This window comes from Adiantum capillus-veneris, chromosome 8 (assembly GCF_014529385.1).
Source record: "Adiantum capillus-veneris isolate H3 chromosome 8, ASM1452938v2, whole genome shotgun sequence".
In the NCBI taxonomy this organism is placed as follows: domain Eukaryota; kingdom Viridiplantae; phylum Streptophyta; class Polypodiopsida; order Polypodiales; family Pteridaceae; genus Adiantum; species Adiantum capillus-veneris.
Window position 1 is genome coordinate 129,067,913 of NC_140938.1, and position 22,196 is coordinate 129,090,108.

The following is a 22,196-nucleotide window of genomic DNA, read 5'->3' on the forward strand; positions in this document are numbered from 1 at the left end:
TTCCCGCTCGGTGGTTGTGTAGTTCTTTTCTGCACTATTTAACTGTCGGCTCGCATAGCACACCGGAAAATCCATTGTTCCGTCTCCAGGTTGAGCTAGAATACTTCCAATGGCATATACTGAAGCATCAATGTGCACATGGAATATCTTTTCCCAATCTGGTGCCTTTAGTACAGGTGTTGATATAAGGTTTTCCTTCAGCTTTTGGAATGAAGTTTCACACTCCTCGGTCCACTCGAAATTGACTAGCAAACGGTACAGAGGTTGTGCGATAACCGCATACATGTATATGAATCTTCGATAATATCCGCAGTGTCCCATGAAGGATTGCACTTGTTTCGCATTAGTAGGCTTGGGTAGGTCTACAATGACTTTGACTTTGTCTAGGTCTATGGTTATGCCATTTCTTGAGACAATGTGTCCTAAGATTCGGCCTTGCTTAACCATGAATACACACTTTTCTGGGTTAAGACAGATTCGATATGTCCTGCACTTTTAAAAGACCTTTTGCAAATGGTCAATATGTTCCTCTTGTAGAAGAGAGTGTACACACAGGTCATCCATGTAAATTTCTAAAAATATTCTTAGGTATTCCTTGAATGCGTGAGTCATTAACCTTTGGAAAGTGGCTGGTGCATTAGTTAAGCCAAATGGCATAACTCGATAGGCATAAATCCCCCATTCTATGGCAAACGCTGTTTTGTGTTTATCCTCCCTTGCTATTGCCAGTTGGTTGTATCCTGAAAACCCATCCAGAAAGGAATAAGCCCGTTTCCCAGCCACTCTCTCAAGTACATTTTCTGTGATTGGCAAGGGATAATTATCCCTTATGGTTGCTGCATTCACCTTCTTGAGGTTTACACACACTCGCAGTTTTCCATTCTTTTTGGGAACTACCACAATGGGTGACACCCAATCTGTATGTTCAATCTCATAGATGAATTCAGCTTCCATTAGTTTATCAATCTCTTCTTTGATTAGTTTAGCAAATGTGTCATTATATGTATAAGGACGTTGTTTGCTAGGTTTTGCATCCGATTTCAAAGGAATTGTATGTTGGCATATCAATGGATCCACTCCTTTGTGGTTTTTATAGGACCAAGCGAACACATCTTTATACTTCTTGAGAAGTTGTGTTAGTTGTTCTTCCTCCCCAGGCTCTAAATCGTTAGCTATATAGACCAGCTGAGGCTTTTCACCTGGTTCTGCGAGGTCTATCTTTTTTGCATTTTCAAGCACATCGTAAGATTCTTGGTTGGTTTTTTCCCTGACTGGTGGTGTCATTATGATTTTTCTGTCCTGGATAGTAAATTTCCGATAGTGTGATGGTACGTTCATGTTCCCCTTTTTGACTCCCCTTTACCATCACTATCTTCTTCAGTAGTCCATATCTCTCTCATAGACCGTTTCAATTCTTGGTATTTCTGTTTACGCTCCAGTTTGGTCCACTCCTAGTCTTTTGTTGTTTCTTTTTTTGAATTTTGAGATTTTTGTGATTTTGTTTCGGTTTTAGCTTTTCATACCTATTTTATTTCCTCTCGCATTCTTTCTTTTCGATTTTTTGAGAATCTTCCTGATATTTGATCTTTTACACAATCCTCTGCTTTTACAAGCATCAAATAGTAAGTTTTACCTTTTATCCTGGGCATCAGGTTCTCTCTCGCTTTGTTTCCTTCCCGTTTCCTCCTATAGCGTTCTTGGCGTCTAGGGTGTTGATTAGCAAACTCATAAAACTTGATATTCTCGGTTTCATTTCCACGCTAACTTGAGGTATCTAAACACTCATTATCTGCATCATCATTTACTTCCAAATGCTCAGAGGAGTTGTAAAACTCTTCTTGTTCTGGTGATTCTACCGTCTCTTTTTCTGGTATAACGCTTACCATGTAATAGGGTAACACATCATAGCCATCCTTTTCGCAAAATTTTGTTGTTGGACTGTTGATAATGGTACTGACATCCAATGTTGCTAGTATGTGTTCCCATTCTAGAGGTTCCAAGGCATCTTCATGGAAAGGTTCCACAATATACTCCTTGTCCTCAATTGCTCTCTCTAATATGCATTCCTCTCTTCTTAAGCTTCCACAATGTGAAGCTCCGCACATCCATAGCTCTTTTGGTTGCCCTAACCATGCTGGTAGTTCTGATCCTGCTACTGTAGCCAAATCAAACTCTTCCACAGGTGTTTGGTTCACATCTTTGTAACTATGGTCTTTCAGGTGTATTTTAGTTGTTGTCTCGCCATGTCTGAGGTATATGTGGTCATAACCCCAATCTTGGACCATCTTCAATTGTCGCATGAATGGTAGTCCCAAGATGATCTCATAATTGTTCTTTTTGTCAAAATCGACTATTCCAAATGTATGCTCATACTCGATTCCGCACGAAGTGACAATCACTTTTTCTAAGAGTCCTAGAGGCTTCTCCATGAACCCATCTGCCAATTGCAGTTTCATTCTGGTAGCCCTCAAAGCTGGTTTTCCCCATTTTTTCCAGATTTCCTTGGTGGCGATAGCAACTCCCGCTCCACTGTCAAGAATAGCTTTGGAAACTACTCCTTGGAATTCTACCGGTAGCGGTGGTGTTTCCTTCTTCTCCCTCGCAATATTCTCCAACCTTATTCAATGGTACTGTCCTAGTGTTTAGTTGAGGCCTGTCCAACTGTCCAACTCTCTGATCCCTTCTTGTAGCTTCAAGGTGGGGTCTTTCACTCCAAATTTTTCTAGGCATTTTCCTATTGTGGTCCACATGTTTGGCCTTAACCTTAGGAGTTCTGCTAACGTGATTGTGCATGCCACCGGAGTGGATAGCAACTCAATCAATCCTTGTGAATCTATCACCTTGTTAGAAGAAAGTCTTTGAGATGGGATTGCTCTCACTTCCGACTTAGCTTCATACTCTCCTAGGTAAGAGGGTAACATTCTCAACGAGTCTGGTTGGCTATGCCCCGAACTAATTAATCCTTGGTCTCCCCCTTGTGAATGTATCTCAAAGTTCATTTGCGACCTTGCCTCAAATTCTTCAATAGGAGGTAAGATCACATTCTTTTCTTTTCTCGTGCTATTCAGGTGGTTACTCATCCTATTAGCCTCGTTGGATTTTCTTCCACAGATCGTCTAGGCCGTTACAGCCCTTACCCATTTCTGCCAATATTTTAGGCTGGAACCCGTCACTTGCCCCATCGGTGGTATTTGGCACTATGATAGGCTCTCCTCTGGACTCATAGGCATTAGTGATTCTTTCCTTTGTTTCAACATGTTTCTCTAAAGTTGTTTGGATAGGGGTTGGAACTGGTTCTTCATGCCAATTTGCAAGTTTACCCAGCGGGTCTTCCATCAATGATTAAGCCGTCTCGACCATCTTTTTACACATATCCAACCTCTGTTTTTCTATTTCTTCATATGGATAAGTCATCCACCTTTGCTCCTGGGTTTGGTTCTTTTTAATTCGAGCTTCATAAGCTTTTAGAAGCGCATCCAACTGCTCATTTACCTTGTCTGCCAGTACAGATCCTCCTGATCTTGCACTTTTGGGCTCTGCTATTTCCTTGGGTGCTACGGTTGCTGTGGTGTGTGACTTAAGCTAGCTAGATCCTCTAACCGCTCCAATTTGTCCTTTGTATGTTTCAACTCCTCGGATAGGGCTATTTGCTCTCGTTCTTTCTTGGCTTTCCTACACGCCTTTCTAGCTTTCCAAGTGCTTCTCTGATTTTTTGTCTCTGAACTTTGGGCATCGATTTTTGGTTCTTCAACTATGGGTTCATTCGTCCTTCTTTGAGCTTGGGCTCGTGTTACCGCCTGAATAGGTATGATTGTTTCATTTTCCGATCCTCCGCTAGAAGGTACTGCTTCTAACATGTTCAAGGTGGTTTTTGCTCCTTTGCTCGGGTTTTTAGGGCAATCGGGAATCAAATGAGTAATTCCACATTCTGGGCAATACGAATTGACTCTAATGATTTCATCATGAGGATAGTCTCTCAGCCAATGGTCTCCACCACACTTGTAGCAGGGTCCCTTGGGTTGTTGAGGTGCTCCTTGAGCTCCTCTTTGTTGGTAAGCATACCTCTGTCCTCCCATGCCTCCATTGGCTATGAACATCAGTGTTCGTTCATCTAGGCTATATCTTCCTTCTCCTGCTACCTGTGTAGCAGTTGGTGGTCCTTGATTTCCTATCATGCTCCATGGTTCTGGTGTCGAGGTTTCTTCCGGTGGATAATAGACAGGGTTTGTCGCATATCCATTGGGATCTTCATAATATGCATGCATAGGCACCAAAGCCTTATCCTTTGATTTAGTTACTGTCGGTGTGTATCTTATACCAACTGGTCATAATCCTGGTAGGGGTGGTTGTTGCCCCAACACCGATTGTGGTCTTTCTACACCTACAGGTCCTGGTAAGTTGCCTGCTTGATATCTAGGCATCGGTGGAACTTGAGGGGAAGCTAATGGAGCTTGGGGAGCGTAAGGTCTCTCTCTCACATATCCCTTGTTATAATAACATTCCTCGATCCCATGGTTTGTCCATTTTTGTTCTATAGCACACCACTTGGGCTGTTTAGCCTGGGTTTGGCGTACAAGTTGATCTTTTTTAGCACTTCATCGATGAGCTGCTCCTGGTTTACAGCTACTTCCCCTTTCGGTGCTGTCTTAGAAGACTTGCTTCCACTTTGCTGTGAAGACGAATCGTCATCAAGGTCCTTGAACTCCCCCTCTTTGTAGACCACACAATTGTCCACAAGGTAAAGAGCCTCATTGGTCAATTCATTCAACGTCGTGCTCCTCTTCATATGTAAGTCTCTCTGGAGATCTGCATTCCTTAGTCCTTGGATGAATATCAGCATAAGTCTGGACTGAGTTGGCAGTTCTTCAACAGGACAGAACTTAACATATCTTTTTAGTCTTAGGGCTGCCTTTCGTACAGATTCTCCATCTTTCTGTTTGAATTTACGGATCTGTGAGACGGTATTATGAGATATTCCCCTTTGTGATAATTCCTCGATAAACTCGTCAAACACTTCCTCCATCGACTCAAAGTCTCCATGCTCTACAGAGTCAAACCAAGTGGCAGCATCATCCTCTAGGGTTAGTCCAAACCCTGCAAATTGGGTAGGAAAATCTAACACCTCTTTGGTTCTAATTACACGCACAAAGGCTGCAACATGATCTCTTGGGTCTCTACTTCCTGTGTATTTGTTGTTTACCCATTTTTACACTTGAGAAGGTCTAATTCTTCGATGGTCTACAAACCTTATCATTGGATCATCCCGTCCTAATCGATATACCTCCTCAGGCCTTCTGTAATAGGCTGGTTCCTCTCCCAATGGTGCTCCTAAACCATATTTTCTAACAGTTCTCGCTGGAGGTGGTTCTTCTCTTCGAACTCGTTCTATGGGTGGTCCTCCAGGCTTTGTTGACCCTTGTGTCTTTGGCTTACTCTCTGCCTGATACCTTGAATAGAGTGGTGGTTCTTGCAAATCCCTGAGCCCTCGTGCGGCTTGATAACCATCTCGGTTTCGATCTGATTCCATTGTTGCACTCTGTCGAAGCCATGCCTGCAATGATGGTTGGTTTGCTCGTTGGTCTTGGTCATTGAATGCTTGCGGTCGGGTGGAATGTGAGGTTGCGTGATACTCATCTGAAAAAGGATTCGTTGACTTGCTTGGGGTGTAGGTGGCTCTTGGCACTTCCTCAGGGGCATTTGCTGATGCTCCTGGACCTGTTGCCCTCTCTACCTCCTCTGGGAAAATACGTTGATATTCTCGCCCGTATCTATCAACAAAAACTATACCCTTCCCTGTAGCAGTTTCATAAGAGAATAAGTAAAGAACCTTGTCTTTGCTTAATTCGTTTACGTATCGTTCTTTGCTGGGAAAGTAAGAGACTATACCCTCACTCTCATGCTTGTAGATTCCCACGTTCTCATTATAAGTTGGAACCCTGGTTGTTTTCTTATCATACATAAAAATAGTTCCATGCCGATCAATGTTTGGTGGCGGTTCTTGAGCTTCTGAAACCATTTTCCCTTTTGCCACTTTATCTCCATATCTGTTGTAATTTTCAGGGTTACTAACTACTAAATAACTCCAACAGAGGTAGAGGTAGAGGTCGTGGTCGAGGCCCAAGGGGTTGCAGGGGCCAATTTCAAGAAGTTCAATCAAATCAAAACAATACAGGTGGCAGGGGAAACCAGTCTCAAGGCAGGGGGAGTCAAAGAGGTCGTGGTGCAGGATCAAGTAGGCAGCAACATACTGCAGATAGCAAAGAATGTTGGACTTGTGGTGAAAGAGGTCACATGTCACGTGACTATCCAAAGGGAAAAGCAAGTGGAAAGAGAGAACAGGGCAACTATGCATCTACTAGTAGAGATGCAGATGACAGCAAAAACGAGCGCATGTTTGTTATGCAGCATGTAATGAATACAATGACTGCAAAGAATTCCACCCAAGATGATGTTTGGTATGTGAATTCAGGTGCCTCTAATCACATGACATCTCGTGGACAGTGGTTTAGAGATATGCGCAAACCAGATGTGTCAGGCTATGTGCAGACAGGAGATGACACAGCTCACCCCATTGCTCATGTAGGGGACATACCTCTAAATACAAAGAGTCGGAAATCAAAGTACTTAGCAGATGTACTTCATGCCCCAAACATTACAAAGAATCTTGTTTCTGTTGGAAAAATGGTTGAGCAGGGTTTGCAGGTTCGCTTCAATCCAAATGGTTGTTATGTAGAAGGTTTCCAGAATGGCTATAAGCTGATCACAGAGGGCAAATGTGTGGGCAGAATGTTTACGCTGAATGTAGACATGCCTGAGGTAAAAGTTGCATTATTTGCACAAGGCACAAGTGTTGTGGCTAATGTTGACATTTGGCACAAACACATTGGCCATGTCAATGAGCAGAGATTGCGCAGCATGCAATCAAAACAGATTGTAAAAGGTTTGCCCAAATTCAAGGTCGATGGTATGCATAAAGTGTGTGCAGCATGCCAGTTTGGAAAACAGTCAAAGGGCTCGTTTCCACATGAGCGCAATGTATGTAAAAATCCACTTGAGGTGGTGCACACAGATGTTTGGGGTCCAACCGATACTGCAAGTATACATGGTTACAGGTATTATGTCTCTTTCATTGATGACCATACAAGGAAAGTATGGGTCTACTTCATGCGTAACAAGAGTGAAGTGTTTGGTCACTTTCAAAACTTCAAAGTCATGATTGAGAAGGAGACAGATATGCAAATCAAGACATTGAGGTCAGATGGAGGGGGAGAGTACTTCTCCAATGATTTTTTAGATTTTCTGCGAATGCATGATTGAGAAGGAGACAGATATGCAAATCAAGACATTGAGGTCAGATGGAGGGGGAGAGTACTTCTCCAATGATTTTTTAGATTTTTTGCGAATGCATGGTATACGCAGGCAGTTTACATGCAGATATACTCCACAGTAGAATGGGGTCGCAGAAAGGAAAAACAGGCACATTGCAGAGGTTGCACGTGCATTGATGAATGAGAAGAACATGCCTCATCATTTTTGGGCTGAAGCTGTAAATACAGCTGTGTACATTATGAACAGGACACCTACAGCTGCAGTGCATGATGTAACACCCGAGGAAAAGTTTACAGGTACAAAGCCTGACTTGGCATACTTGAAAGTGTTTGGATGCATAGCTTATGTGCATGTACCATATGAGTTGCGTAGGAAATTGGATCCTAAAGCAGAGAAATATATTCTTGTGGGATATTCCCTTGAACAAAAGGGGTACAGGTGCTACAATCCTACTACACGATAATTACGAGTGAGCAGAGATGTAGTCTTTGATGAGATGAGCAGCTGGTACAGTAATGCACATGGCACTATTGGGGATGATGTAAAAGATGATGTGGTTGTACAAAATGTGAGGCCACAGTCACAAGTTTTGAGTGGACCACAAGAGTCCTCTTCTCGTGGCTATGTTGAGAAGCCATAGAATGGTAGACTACGTTTACTCCACCAGCAGGTACAGGGAATGTATCACGAAAAGGAAAGGAAAAGGTTGATGAACCTCCCTTTATGGCTAATGCATCATCAGGTTTTTCACATGTAGACATGGATTCATATGGTTCTGAACAAACTCTTGATGAGGAATTTGGAATTCCGGCTGTCAGGACACCTGCTGTAAGGAAAGTACAAGAAGATGCTAGAGGGCAAAGGAGTGACCCAGGACCGCGCAGATCTAACAGAGTCAGAAATCCAGTTCAGAAATTGACTTATGATGGGTATCTAGCACATCACCAAGCCTACATGGCTAAGGTGATACAGGATGTGGAGCCCACATGTTTTGAGGATGCAGTTGGAAATGTGCATTGGGATGATGCAATGAATGAAGAGATGGCTGCATTGGAATCAAACGACACATGGGAGTTGGTGCCATTGCCAAGTGGCAAGAAAGCTATTGGCTGTAAATGGGTGTATAAAACCAAGAATAAGCCTGATGGTAACATTGAGCGTCACAAGGCAAGGCTGGTCACAAAGGGCTATGCACAGACGTATGGCATAGACTATGAGGAGACCTTTGCTCCAGTGGCAAAGATGACGACTGTGAGAGCTGTCATAGCAGTGGCTGCATCTAGAGAATGGATTATGCATCAAATGGATGTAAAGAATGCCTTCTTGAATGGTGAGTTGCAAGAGGAAGTGTATATGGATCAGCCACCTGGTTATGTCGATCCAGGTTACCCAGATTATGTATGCAGACTTCTCAAAGCTTTGTATGGTTTGAAGCAGGGCTCTAGAGCATGGTATGACAGGATTGCCAAGTATCTTGTCAGTATTGGGTTTAGGACAGCTCATGCTGATCATTCACTCTATGTACGTGAGAGTGATGTGGGGATTGTGGTCATTACCATATATGTAGATGACCTTATTATTGTGGGTGACAATGCTATGGAGATTGACCATGTGAAGGGTCTTCTCAAACAGGAGTTTGAAATAAAAGATTTGGGCGAGTTGTGCTACTTTCTTGGCATTGAGGTGATCAGGACTCCAGAGGGTGTATGGCTGTCACAGAGACAATATGCTTTGGACATGTTGTCAAAGTATGGTATGGCTGATTGTAAGCCAATTTCTATTCCCTTGGATGTGAATGCAAAGTTGAGTGTAGAGAAGGTTGATGTTGTTGAGGATGTCAAGATGTACAGGAAGATTGTGGGTAGTCTAATCTACTTGACTATCACGAGGCCAGACTTGAGCTACAGAGTAGGCTTAGAGAGTCAGTTCATGCAGCTTCCGAGGAAGCCACATTTGGATGGAGTACGACGCACACTTCGGTATGTGCAAGGGACTCTTGACTACGCATTGTTCTATGCAGCAGATGCGCCATTAGCATTGTATGGATATACAGATGAAGATTGGACAGGTAGCATTGTTGATAGGAGATCTACGAGTGGCTTCATGTTCTCTTTTGGGAGTGCTGTTGTTACTTGGAGCAGCAAAAAGCAGCCTACGGTTGCTTTATCGAGCACAGAGGCCGAGTACAGAGGTGCAGCAGTTGCGGCGTGCGAGGTAGCTTGGCTACGCACATTACTTGAGGACTTGGGAGTGCAGGTGGACCAACAGATTTTCATCCATTGTGATAACCTCAGCAGCATGCAGTTGGCTAGGAACCCAGTGTTCCATGCCAGGACCAAGCACATAGAGGTCCATTACCACTACGTTCGAGAGTGAGCATTGGCGGGCGACATCGACTTGGTCTACGTCAACACAAAGGACCAGATAGCGGATATCTTTACCAAGGTCCTCGGAGCTGAGAAGCTTCGACGTTTTCGGATTATGCTTGGACTCTGCGACATGCAAAGCTCGAGTGGGAGTGTTGAGATGTCGAGCTCTACATCTTGAGCCGGCATCCACTACGGGTCTTGGCCGCTTACGACATTTACTCACTGGCGTGTTAGGTGACCAACACGGAGGATCTCTGCTAGTGATTCTACAGCTGGACTACACTTATAGTGCCAGCCTAGTACGCTGTGAGCGGGATGAAAACACACACAGCGCCTCTATAACGACCCGACACACACTCTTGGGAAGATACACACACACTATGGGGCACCACTCGGCTTAGACAACACACCTGGCCGAGACAGAGAACACACCTCTGGAGTGAGGGGAGAGAGACTATCCACTTGCCCACTCCACACACACACACACACACACACACACACACACACCCAAAAAACTCATCTCAAAAGAGGAGAATTTCTGATGTTTAGATACAATTGAGCTTGGACCAACACCAATGGGGCAAATAGCTCACACAATATGGGTAAAATAAGCCAGATACAATCACAAACGAGAGCAGAAACTTCGCTCATAGGAGAAACTTACACAGAAAAACAGCAGGAAAAGAGTGAGGAATTTGGCAAAATGGACAGCGCCATCGCGTCCGGAACGGCCCAAAACCCCAGTCTACAATGTCAAAGTGCTCAAATCCGACCTCGGATGAGCAGTTTACGGCCAAAACAAGCTCAAAAATGAGCAAAAACACAGCTGCGGCTGTTCCTCCTCTCTTCTCCACGTTTTTTCTGGTCTTCTCTCAGTTTTTTCAGTTCCCACACTTAGATTTTTTAGTTGGGCACCCTTGGCCTTTTAGATGACCTCAAACGGACCCCGAACACGCCAAAAACTGACCTCGTAGTGCATAGTTGTCACCCTGCTGCATCCATGCGCACACCTGGCACTCATTTCTGTTCAATAATGCGTCTCGCAACCACGTGAAGTGGCCCCAAAAAGTGGTCCTAATGATGACCTTTCTGCATAACTCTCACAAGAAAACACCACTTTGTGTCCGTATTCATCCACGTGCAAATATTGACCCCGTTCGCCCTCTTGACGCCACTAGATGCCATCTGACGCACCTGCTTACCTCATGTGGTCGGCCCGCAGATAGCTTCCTCGAGAAGTTTTACGCGCTATAAACTCCTCATTATTGTAGAAAAAACATACTGGTATTGGTGATAGTGAAAATCGATGCACTATGTACATGATGTCCTACCTGTACACATGTGGGCCCCACGTAACCACCTGGCTATGGAAATTGGGAAATCCTTTATTCGATGCACCATGCATGTGTATGTACATATGCGCAATCCCTTGCTCCAAAAAACTCCTGACATAATTTGCCCATCCCCTAGCCTGCTAGATCATTCATGATCAGCAGCAACAAAAAGAGATATGAGACTCGCCGTATCACAGGTCTCCTCATCCCTCACCAACATTCCTTGATCCACACACAGCTCATCCTGCTCGACCATCATCAACCTGGCATGATACAATTTAAGACGCAATCCATTTACCCTTGACTTATGTAGAAACCCATCCAGGTTAGCCAACTGATATGTACCATTCGGGAAACACTCCACTACCTTGAAAGGGCCTTCCTACTTAATTTGAAACTTCTTTTGGAAGGTGTTATCCAGCTTACTGTTGTAGCGCAAAACCAAGTCATGTTTCTTGATACCCTTACTTTTGACCTTTTCATTTATCTTTGCCAAAGCCTTATCCTTCATCTGCCCATAATGCTCCAATGCGCTCATCCTATCCAACTGGACCTCTTGTAACTGCAAGAGCCTCTCTTTGAATGCATCACTGGGCAGCCCAAGAAACTTCTCTAACATCTTGACCACAGGCAAATCTACCTCCACAGGAAATAGTGCTTCCTTTCCATACACCAAATGAAATGGAGTAAACCTTGTACCTATCTTCACCGAAGTACGGTAAGCCCATAATGCACTAGGCAATTCCAAATCCCAATTCTTTCCTTGGTGCTCTGTCACTTTAGAAAGAATTTGTACCAACTCACCATTGAATCTTTCATTTAAGCCATTACACTACGGGTAATAAGGAGTGGTATGCTAGTGCCTAATCTTCATCTTTGCACATAAAAAATCTAGCAGTTTAGCTCTAAAGCCAGGCCCCTTATCTGAAAGTAGCTCCAGTGGCACCGCAAACTTGAAACATATTTCATCATACACAAATTTTGCCACATCCTTTGCAGTGATCTGTTTTACTGCTATAGCCTCTGCCCATCTAGAAAGATAGTCCACTGCCGTCAAAATATAGCTTTTGCCCCTGCTTGTGATAGGTAACGGGCCTATTGCATCAATCCCCCACTTTTCAAACACATCAAACGCCATAATGGTTTTTCGTAGCTCTGGCTTCAACACTCTCTTCCCAAATGCTTGACACCTATTGCAAGACCTACACCAATGGTGAACATCCTTGTGCAAACTAGGCCATACATACCCCTCTTGCAAAATCTTATGCAAGGTGATCTTTAGAGCAAAATGGCCACCACATGCGCCTTCATGATTCTCTTCCAACACTCTGTAAAGCTCCTCCCGCCAAGGTACACGTCTCAACACGAGATCAACCCCTTTCATGTATAAGACATCACCAATCAATTTGTACCTGTATGCTCTACGCACAAAGCCATACTTCTTAGACTTCTGAATCTCCTGCTGTGTTTTGCCTGGATTTTTGCACTATTGTTTCCCCTTGTTGTGCTGATCCAACAGCAGCTTTTACTTTTTGATTTGGACACCTATTAGCTGGTCAATGAGTCAGAAATCTGTTCCGACAGTCTGTTGCTGATATTGATCAATCTAATCAATTCCAAATTGGACCAAAATTGACTAGGAGGCTTGCCTTAGGCTATATAACACCTTACTATGCTCAAAGTCAAAGTCTGGCTTCATTTTCTTGCATTAGACATCCTACGCGTATGATGTCTTTTTCATCAGAATGGCTTCAAACTCTGGCTTGAAGTTAAAAAAATTTCTGACAGGAATGCTCTTGATGCTCTGTAGATCTATCAGAAACACTCACAGTAACTTTCGGACTTCAATTAGGCTTTCAAACACACTTTTGTGTCTTTTTGCGTCTTTTTACGAACTTGTATTGACTTTACTAAGCAAGTGTACATGCATGAAATTCTCTAGATCCTAAATCATGATGTCCTACTTACTCTACTCCTACCTATCATGTGAAATGGTGATAATAGTGTTTTTGGTTGCTTTTAGGCCTCTTCGGACTCTCAAGCTCTCCTCTCACTGCTTCTACCACTCCACTCGACTACTACCTAAAACTACCTAAGTCTACCTCATCTACCTAAGTCGAAGGATCTAGGCCAGACACACACTTCCTAGACTCCCTCTAAGACCTAGAGAGTCCTCCACCCTCTGATCCTATCTAAATGTAAAGCGAGACTCTTGGCAAGCCAAAAATCCCAATCCACTACAAGAGATTGTGTGCTCTTGTGACGCTGTTAGCGACGGAAATACACTGGGTTTTTATAACCCCCGGCGTCGCTAAAACCGTCGCTACGAACGTCGCTATGAGAGCGTCGCTATATGCGTCGCTATCAGCGTCGCTATATAGCGACGCTAATAGCGACGGTTATAGCGACGTTTATACTGAAGACTATAGCGACGCTACAGAGCCATAAATAACGACGGTTATAGCGACGCCCGAGAGAATTTTTTTTTGGTGGCAGGGCATTGAATGCCCTGCCACCCATCAACCATATTGTACTTGATTCACTTTTTAAAAAAAGTGCAAGGGTAGATAATAGACCCAAAATAGTCACCCACAAGACGCATTGCTTGCAAAATTGACAATTGTACACATCATAGGCAAAATGGATTGATTGGCAAATGTAATAATGACAATTTTACAACATCATAGGCATAAAGAATTGATTGGCAAAAGGAACTGCGGTGACAAATGTAATAATATACATGGTTCAAAAAGATGTAAGCTATGAGAAACCCTAAACTAATGCTATCTAGCTACGGCTAAACTGACGTCGTCTAGTCAGACGTCTCATCGCGTCCAAGCGGCGTATCTGTCAGATTCTGCAAAAAAAGACAATAAGACAGCTTTCAGTAAGTATAAACATATAACGACATTTATAAAACAATACAAAAAATAAAAAAGAGTAAACCCTAATACTAACCATGCCGCCGCGAGAACTGAGAATGTCCATCAGGGCGTTTAAGCCCTTCCTGCCTGCGTACTCGCGCTCGTACGGTGTGGGATCACGTCATGTCATCGACCACTGTCAAAACATACAAAGATTTCATTATGTTAGAATTAAAAAACTCATAAACCCTAAACTATCGAACATAAAGAGCAATGTGAAAACACTTACAAAATCGGCCTCAAATGATGCCCATCCACCGCTCCCCAAGTGGTGCGAGCTCCCTGCCTCTACTCGCGCTCTGGCTGCATCCTTTTGTTGCTTCCACTTGTCGGGATTCTCGCGCGCTACTTTCTTCGCATTCTTCCAATCTTCTTTGGCCAGCCAATCTGGCCTGTTCCACCCATTCTTGATTGCTTTTTGCACTTCGGAACGCTTGTGTTTGCAGTATTCGCGCATTCGAATCTTCATCAGGTCTTCATTGAAGTGTTGATCCCGTGTTGGAATGGGAAACTCATCATGAAGTATGCTGATGACTCTGTTTTTTAAATCACTTGGTACTTCACTCCATTTGTTTAGTATGTAGTGTCTAAACAGCTGAGAGCAAAGACCACGCATGCGCGAGATCACCTTCTTGCCGTCAACATCCATGATGATGCCGCCGCTGAAGTCGATGGAGTAAGACAAGCCCTCTGGCCGGTGACGCGTGAATCTGGGTGTCCCCGCAGGGGTCTCTAGCAGCGTGTCGATGGGGGTACGGACGTCAGGTGTCTCCACCGGCGTCTGGGCCCCGAAGCGAGGAGTGTCGAGAGGGGTGGATCCTGGCGGAGTAGGTAGAGGTCCCACTCGATTCGTGCCCTTTGTCGCTCCACTCGATTCGTGCCCTTTGTCGCTCTTGCTTTGCATCCTCATATTGTGAAATCCACTTTTGCATCACTGGATTGTGAAGCATGAAAAATCGGTTGATTTTAGCCTCTAGATCTTCTGTCATCTTCTTCTCAACACCGAGATTGCACATGACAATCCCAAATATGCGCTCATCATCTATGGTTCGCCATAGCGTGTCCCGGGATTTATCAAATCCGTCTAGCCACTCTCCAATGTACACTAGGGACTCTGATACCAACCAACCTTCTGCCGTGCTACCCTCCGGACATGCCTTTTGACGCACATATCCCTTAAGCGTTTTCATGAAACGTTCTAAGAAGAACATCCATCTGGAATGAACTGTGCCAGATATTTCCACCTCATCAACTATGTGAACAAGAAGATGCACCTGAATGGTTAGCATTGTAGTAGGAAAATGTTTCTCAAACATGCACACAAGCTCCGCAGCATTTAGTTTGGCGAATGGTATGGAGTCTACGTTGATCTCCTTTTGTGAGATCCATTGCACCAGCTTTGCAAGTTTGTAGATTGTGTTACGGATGTCGAGAGACAAACATCCCTCAATGGCAACCGGTAAAATAAACTGTAAAGTATGTGCAGCAATGATATTAAAGTCCACTATGAACTTACCTGACACATTTTATGCCAATCGTGTGACTTCAAACCGGTAAGCTTTCCTTCTTTAGTAAAACACGTTCGGAGCAAGTGCATTACGCCAGTGGGGGTCCGCAAAGATCGAATGGTCTCTTTTACTTTGCGTTCTTGGGCTCCTGTGAAAATTCACGGTGCTTTGGGGAGTTTTATCGATCCATCAGACGCTGTTTGCGGCCAATATTGCTCCATACGATCCACATTTCTAAGGTCAACTCTGGCTCCCAAAGTATCTTTCTTGCCGATCAGATGGTCCCATAGTAGATTACCCACATTCTTGAATATGTGCATTGGATCGAGCAAGTGATTGATCATGAGTCGGGGCCAGTATGGTAACTCGTACCATAGAGATAGTCTCTTCATCCCTGGAGGCAATCCGTCATCGCACATCTCCTTCTGCTCTAACCATGCTTGTGCAGACATCCTTGGTGGCTCTCTTCCCAAAAAGCCGTCGCGTAACACATGATTCTCTGGAAGATACGCTTGATGACCTTCGTAGATTTGCTTCTTCAGTGAGGGTGCCCTACGTGCATTCAGTCTAGGTCCACATGTGACACATGCTCTGTATCCGCTTGTTTGAAGCCCTACATGTATACACATGATAATAGATCAACTATGGGAAAAAACAAGATTTACAGTGTCTGAGTGAGGAGTGTCAATAGATCACTTGAGCATTCTGTTAGCCTGGGATAGTCATGCATGGTCCACATTAGAATGCCTATGATCAAAGCATTCCGTCGTCCTCTGTGTCGGCTCATATCCACCACCTCTATGCCAATCCACAATTGTTGTACCTCTTCCAATAGTGGACGAAGATACACATCCATATTCCCCACTTTATATCGCCCTGGCACAATCAAGCTTAGCCATAGGTGCCCCTTCTTCGTAGTCAACCACGGGGGAATGTTGTAGTTGACAATGACAACGGGCCATACACTGTAAGACGTTGATCTTTGACCAAATGGATTTACGCCATCCATAGCCAGGCCTAAGCGCAAATTTCGAGCTTCCCTGGAAAAATCTGACCATGTTCTATCTATATGTTTCCACGCTACGCAATCTGCAGGAATTCGTAGCACACCATCCGAAGATTTATTCTCCTCATGCCATGATGCTAGGGCGGCCATGGACTTACATTCGAAGAAATGCTTGATGCGAGGAAGCAGAGGGAAATGTCGCAAAACCTTTTGTGGAATTTTTGTCTCGTGGAGATCTATTCGATATCTTTCGGAATCACATTTCGGACACTTCTCCATGTCTATGTATTCCCCTCTGAAAAGAATGCAGTCATTAGGACAAGCGTGGATAGAATTGTAATCCATCCCAAGTTTCGCAAAATCTTTCTTGCTTCATCTCGGGAGTCTGGCATCACATTGTCAGCTGGTAGTATGTGCTCTTTCAGCAATCTACACAACATAAAAATATGATACAGTCGTGTAAAAATATATCAGATCATTATACATTCAGAGTTTTATTAAAGTAAACTAATTATAATAGATCACCTGAAAAGCGCTGTGACGCTAGTGTCACTCCATCCAAACTTTGCCTGCATGTTGAGAAGAACCAGGAGTGCTTTCAATCTAGACATACGTGCTCCATTATACAATGGCGTATCGGCTTCACTTTTCATATCATCATAGATAAGCCTTTCTGAATCCATGATCGTCTCGATCATTCATCAATCTCGGGCTCAAACATTGCCTCGTTGGGAATGTGCTCTGCATGATCATCCCCCGAGCTGTCAGAGGCTACATCTTGTGGCCTCACATATGCTGCTTGACCAAAGCGCCTGCGAACACGTCTATTGGGTTGCAAGATTGCTGCTTGTTGGCCAGCGTCAGAGTCCGACGAGTTATAATTGGCAACAACTCGCTCTATAATAGATGGATCGAACTCGCCAAATTCGCGAACATGCTGCAAAGAAACACGTCTTGTCCGTCGCACAGCATGCTTGCATTGATTACAAGGACATAAGACCCTCGTTGAGAGATAGGTGTTTCGGTTGGACGGTCCCACATCCTCGTCACTACTCATAATGAGGATAAAAAACTTATAACCTGGACAATAAATTTAATATTCTATTGGCATTCTTCGTCTTATCTCTCTCTCTCTCTCTCTCTCTCTCTCTCTCTCTCTCTCTCTCTCTCTCTCTCTCTCTCTCTTTACCTCACATTCTCTAGTCATGTCCGATCCCCGCACACCTCAGTCTAGAGGTGCACGGAGATCAGAACCACCGGGTTATAATCTCGTCTTTATTGGTCAATACCTATATTTGTGGGTACAAGAAATCTACACACCCACGTCTACATGATACTGCATGTAGTGGACAAAACCCCTTTGCCTCTTCTCTAGCTGTAGCACTTCACAGCATCTTAACATCTTTTCACAATAGATCTTTTCACTGTTCGTCTAACCCTAAACCCTAAACCGTAAGTAATTCTTGCGTGGACTCGATCTAACGTAAATAAGCGTAAATCTAAATAAACGTAAATCTAACTAAAAATAAACCTAAATCTAATTTAACGTAAGTCTACATCTAACCTAATATTTAACGTCTTTTGGGATACTTTCCTACGACGTTAAAACTCTCTTCTTCTTGTGTGTGTGTGTGTGTGTGTGTGTGTGTGTGGGTAAACCTAAATAAACCTAAGTCTAATCTAATATAACATAAATCTAAATCTAAACTAAATTATGTTATATTAAAAACAAAGAACTAAACTAACAGGGATTATAAGAACCTTAAAACTGATTTAACACATAATTTTTCACATAACTCGGCAAGAGTTGGCATTCTCATCACTAAAGATGTGAGAGTTAACTTCCGGCGGTGACGCTGCCTCATCTCCATCCACATCTGACGACAGCAATTGGCCCTTTAGACCGTTCTTGCTCTTGTTACTAACTTTGAAGTTGCTGTTGAATGACTAGAGGTTGTCTAGATGGTCATTGTATCGGGGATGTAGTGACTCTTGCCGCCCTGAAGATCCACCTTCTTCCCTATCTTCTGAAGACATTTCACCAGTACTTTTGGATCGACGGAGCCCACCATGAGTGAAGGCAGCAATACCCTATATTCCATTGAGGGCTTTCTTCACCCGCTTCATGCAGGCATCGCAGTCTATGGAGACCTAAATCTAATCTAATATAACGTAAATCTAAATCTAGCGTAAATAAACGTAAATCTAGTTAAAAATAAACCTAAATCTAATTTAATGTAAGTCTACATATAACCTAATCTTTAACGTCTTTTAAGATAGTTTCCTACGACGTTATAACTCTCTTCTTCTTGTGTGTGTGCGCGTGTGTGGATGTGTGTGCCAATAAAAAGAGATAAATGGTATAACCTTTCTATCACCCATGCCAAGTATGATGAATTGATTATGCCATTTCCCTCTTGAATAATAGGTCTTGAGTTCAACTCCTCGTCGGCTAGATCTTTAGGTCTATTAATTTTTATTAGTTTCCTACGACGTTAAATTAGTTTCTCTCTCTTTCTCTCTCAATGTGTGTGCGTTTTTTTGGATCGTATGCATGTTTTTGTCTCTTTTCCTCTCTCAATGTGTGCGTTTTTTGTTTATGCATGTTCTCTCTCTCTTTTCCTCTCTCAATGCGTGCGTTTTTTGTTTATGCATGCTCTCTCTCTCTTTTTCTCTCTCAATGTGTGTGTGCATTCTTTGTTTATGTATGTGTGTGTGCGTTTTTGTTTATGTTTGTTCTCTCTCTCTCTCTCTCTCTCTCTCTCTCTCTCTCTCTCTCTCTCTCTCTTTCAAAAACACTATGTGTGTGTGTATGTGTGTGTGAGAGAGAGAGAGACAGGGAGAGAGAAAGAGGGGAAGGGAACATGAGAATGAGGAGAGGGAAGGAGCATCCCTGGCTCTCCTTCCTCTCCTCGTGTGTGTGTGTGTGTGTGTGTGTGTGTGTGTGTGTGTGTGTGTGTGTGTGTGTGTGTGTGTGTGTGTGGAGAAGAAAAAGAGAGAGAGAGAGAGAGGGGGAGGGAGAGTGTTACCTGCTCCTTGCTTGAGGGCGCCGAAAAACTCAGATCTGAGATCTGAGTTTTTGGGCACGCTCGATTATTTTTTTAGCCCAGCCGGCGTCGCTATGAGCGTCGCAAATTAACAAAGAAATTTGCGACGCTCATAGCGACACCGGGAATTTTTTTTTTGAGCGTCGCTGTGTGAGCGTCGCTAATATGAATAGCCTCTTGTAGTGATCCTCAAGGATTAGTCTCGATCACCTACCTAAGGTTTTCGTCCTTGGCAACGGTGCCAATGTTGGACGGGTACGCCGTGACGGACGTCAGCACAGCGAGAACTCACCTAACATGTAATGTCAGCTAAGGACGAAGCTCGACCCGCAGGCGCGTGGAAGCAAGCATAAGGTGTCAACCTACACTCGACCAATTGTCTAAGTCACAGCCTTCAAGAGTGCATAAGAGGAAACTTCCTACAACGCTGTCTAGAGCCGAACACCCATCAAACAATCTCGAAACGCCATAGAACTTGAAGGAGACCTTACTAATACCAATAGGTTGCTCTCCTTAAGGTCTATGAACCAAAATCCCAACCCAAAACACCTGGTGCAGAAACACGTAGGATGTCTGGCCGAAATCTGCAGGTCTTCGTTTCCGAAATCTAAAGTGCCTAATGTGTAGTTCTACTCAATGTGAACGCGTGGATATGCTGCAATGCAAAATCGGACAACGTATACACACCCAAACACCCGATGAAGCTCGTAGAAAGAGCTCGCAAAACCGGACCTTACGCGCGCAATGTAGATATCGGTGCGTAGCTCTCGTCGGGGGCAACACGTTGCACTTCTCCGCACTCGATTCCGACCACTAGAGCACACGTAGCATCAAGATGAAGCTCACACTCTCTCGCTCGTACACAGTACGCTCACTCACAGACTTCAAAACTTGTTTTAAAATGACAAAAGGTTTTTCATTAAGGTCAAAAAGTGGTATATATACCTTACAATTTCTCAAACCCTATCCAAAATCAACCATCTACTCAATCTAGCTATCAAAATTGGGATACAATCTGGAAACTTCTATAAGTCCCAATAATTACAAGGTGAAAAATCAGGTTTTCCTCAATGAATGAATAATTACAAAAAATAATAATCCTCCGAGTAGTTACTTCCGTGGGGTGTGTCCAGCTTCTAACAATTACTCCCCCCTTGGAGAAGTGTTTTCGTCCTCGAAAACAAGAGTTGTGATACACTAATGTTTTCCACAGTGGGATCCGTCATGGATCCAGCTCTTCACTTGACGGGAACACGGTTCAGTACGAGGTTCAATAAAACCAAGAGTAACCTCTCTCTATTAACCAAGAGAGAGCTAGATATTAGATTTTATGACATTTACCTCTCTCTTGAAATTATAGTCATCCTCGACTATGAGGTAGAGAAGATAAAGCCTAGTCATTAGTCCATGTTTCTTAGTGGATAGAGGATCCCTTTTTACCTTACGACATCATTCAAGAATGGATGACTAATCCATTTGGTGCTTGGGAGACTTAGTTTCCACAAGCATGTCTTCTCTTTAGTCCATATCATACTTCCAAAGTAGAGTGACAAGTTCTACTTGGTGTTTGGGAGATGTTGTCACCACAAACATGATCCTAAGCATGCATATTTCTTAAATTTTGTGCACAATAAAAGAAAGGGAATGAGTCTTATAAGACAAAAATATTATTCATTTAAAATGCATTTTCATTTTCTTACTCTAGTGTAGCATTGTAAGCATTGACAAGGTTCATAGTATCCTTAAGTTAGGTTCCTTGCATCCATCTAGCATCTTGAAAAGGATAATCCTTAAACTTAATAAGGTATCGTCGGATAATCTTATTGTTTGTTACTACGTTGTCTTCATGTCATAGGATAGACTCATATTGAAGTACTTCTTCTTTATCTTCAATTTTGGAGGGTTTGTAACTATTGTTTCTTTTGGTGGCGCTCCTTTGTAAGGCTTACAAAGGCTCTCATGGAAAACATTGTGCATGAGCCAATATATGGTTGGGAAAATTTAATTGATAATCCATCTCATTGATTGGCTTAAGAATTTAAAAGGGACCATAGTATCTTTTTTCTAGTTTAGCATAATACTCTTGGTGGCCCCGTAGGATTCTTGCCCGTAGTATGCCTTAGATGAGCCTTGAGAAACTTTAGCAAGACCCAATCATTTTCCTTAAAGGCTAAGGCTCTTATGTGCTTATTAGCAGCATCCCTTTTTGCCTTTGCTGTGAGATGGATATAACCTCTTTAATATTTGGAAAAGATCCTTGTGAGTCTCATCTATATTCATCAGTAATGAAGATCCTCCCATGTACTTTAAGTAGTAAGGGACTTTTGGATCTTCCCTCTTTAATCTCGAAAGGTGCTTTCCCCATAGAAGTATGTACAATGTCATTGTACGCATACTCTATAAAAGGTAGGTACTTCTCTCATTGAGAACGTTGATCTACTTCCCTGACATAGGCTTTTAGTAGATTCAAGAATCGTTAGATTAGTTATTTCACTTTGGTCATCCGTTTGTGGATGATAGGCCGAAAGAGAAATTTAATCTAATTCTTACATTCTCAAAGAGACCCTTCTAGAAATTACTGGTCATTATAGGATCTTTGTCCGACACTATGGATGTTGGCAAGCCATGATACTTAAAGAGGGTTTCCGTTTGATGTGTCTTATTAATAGTCTTTTTGAC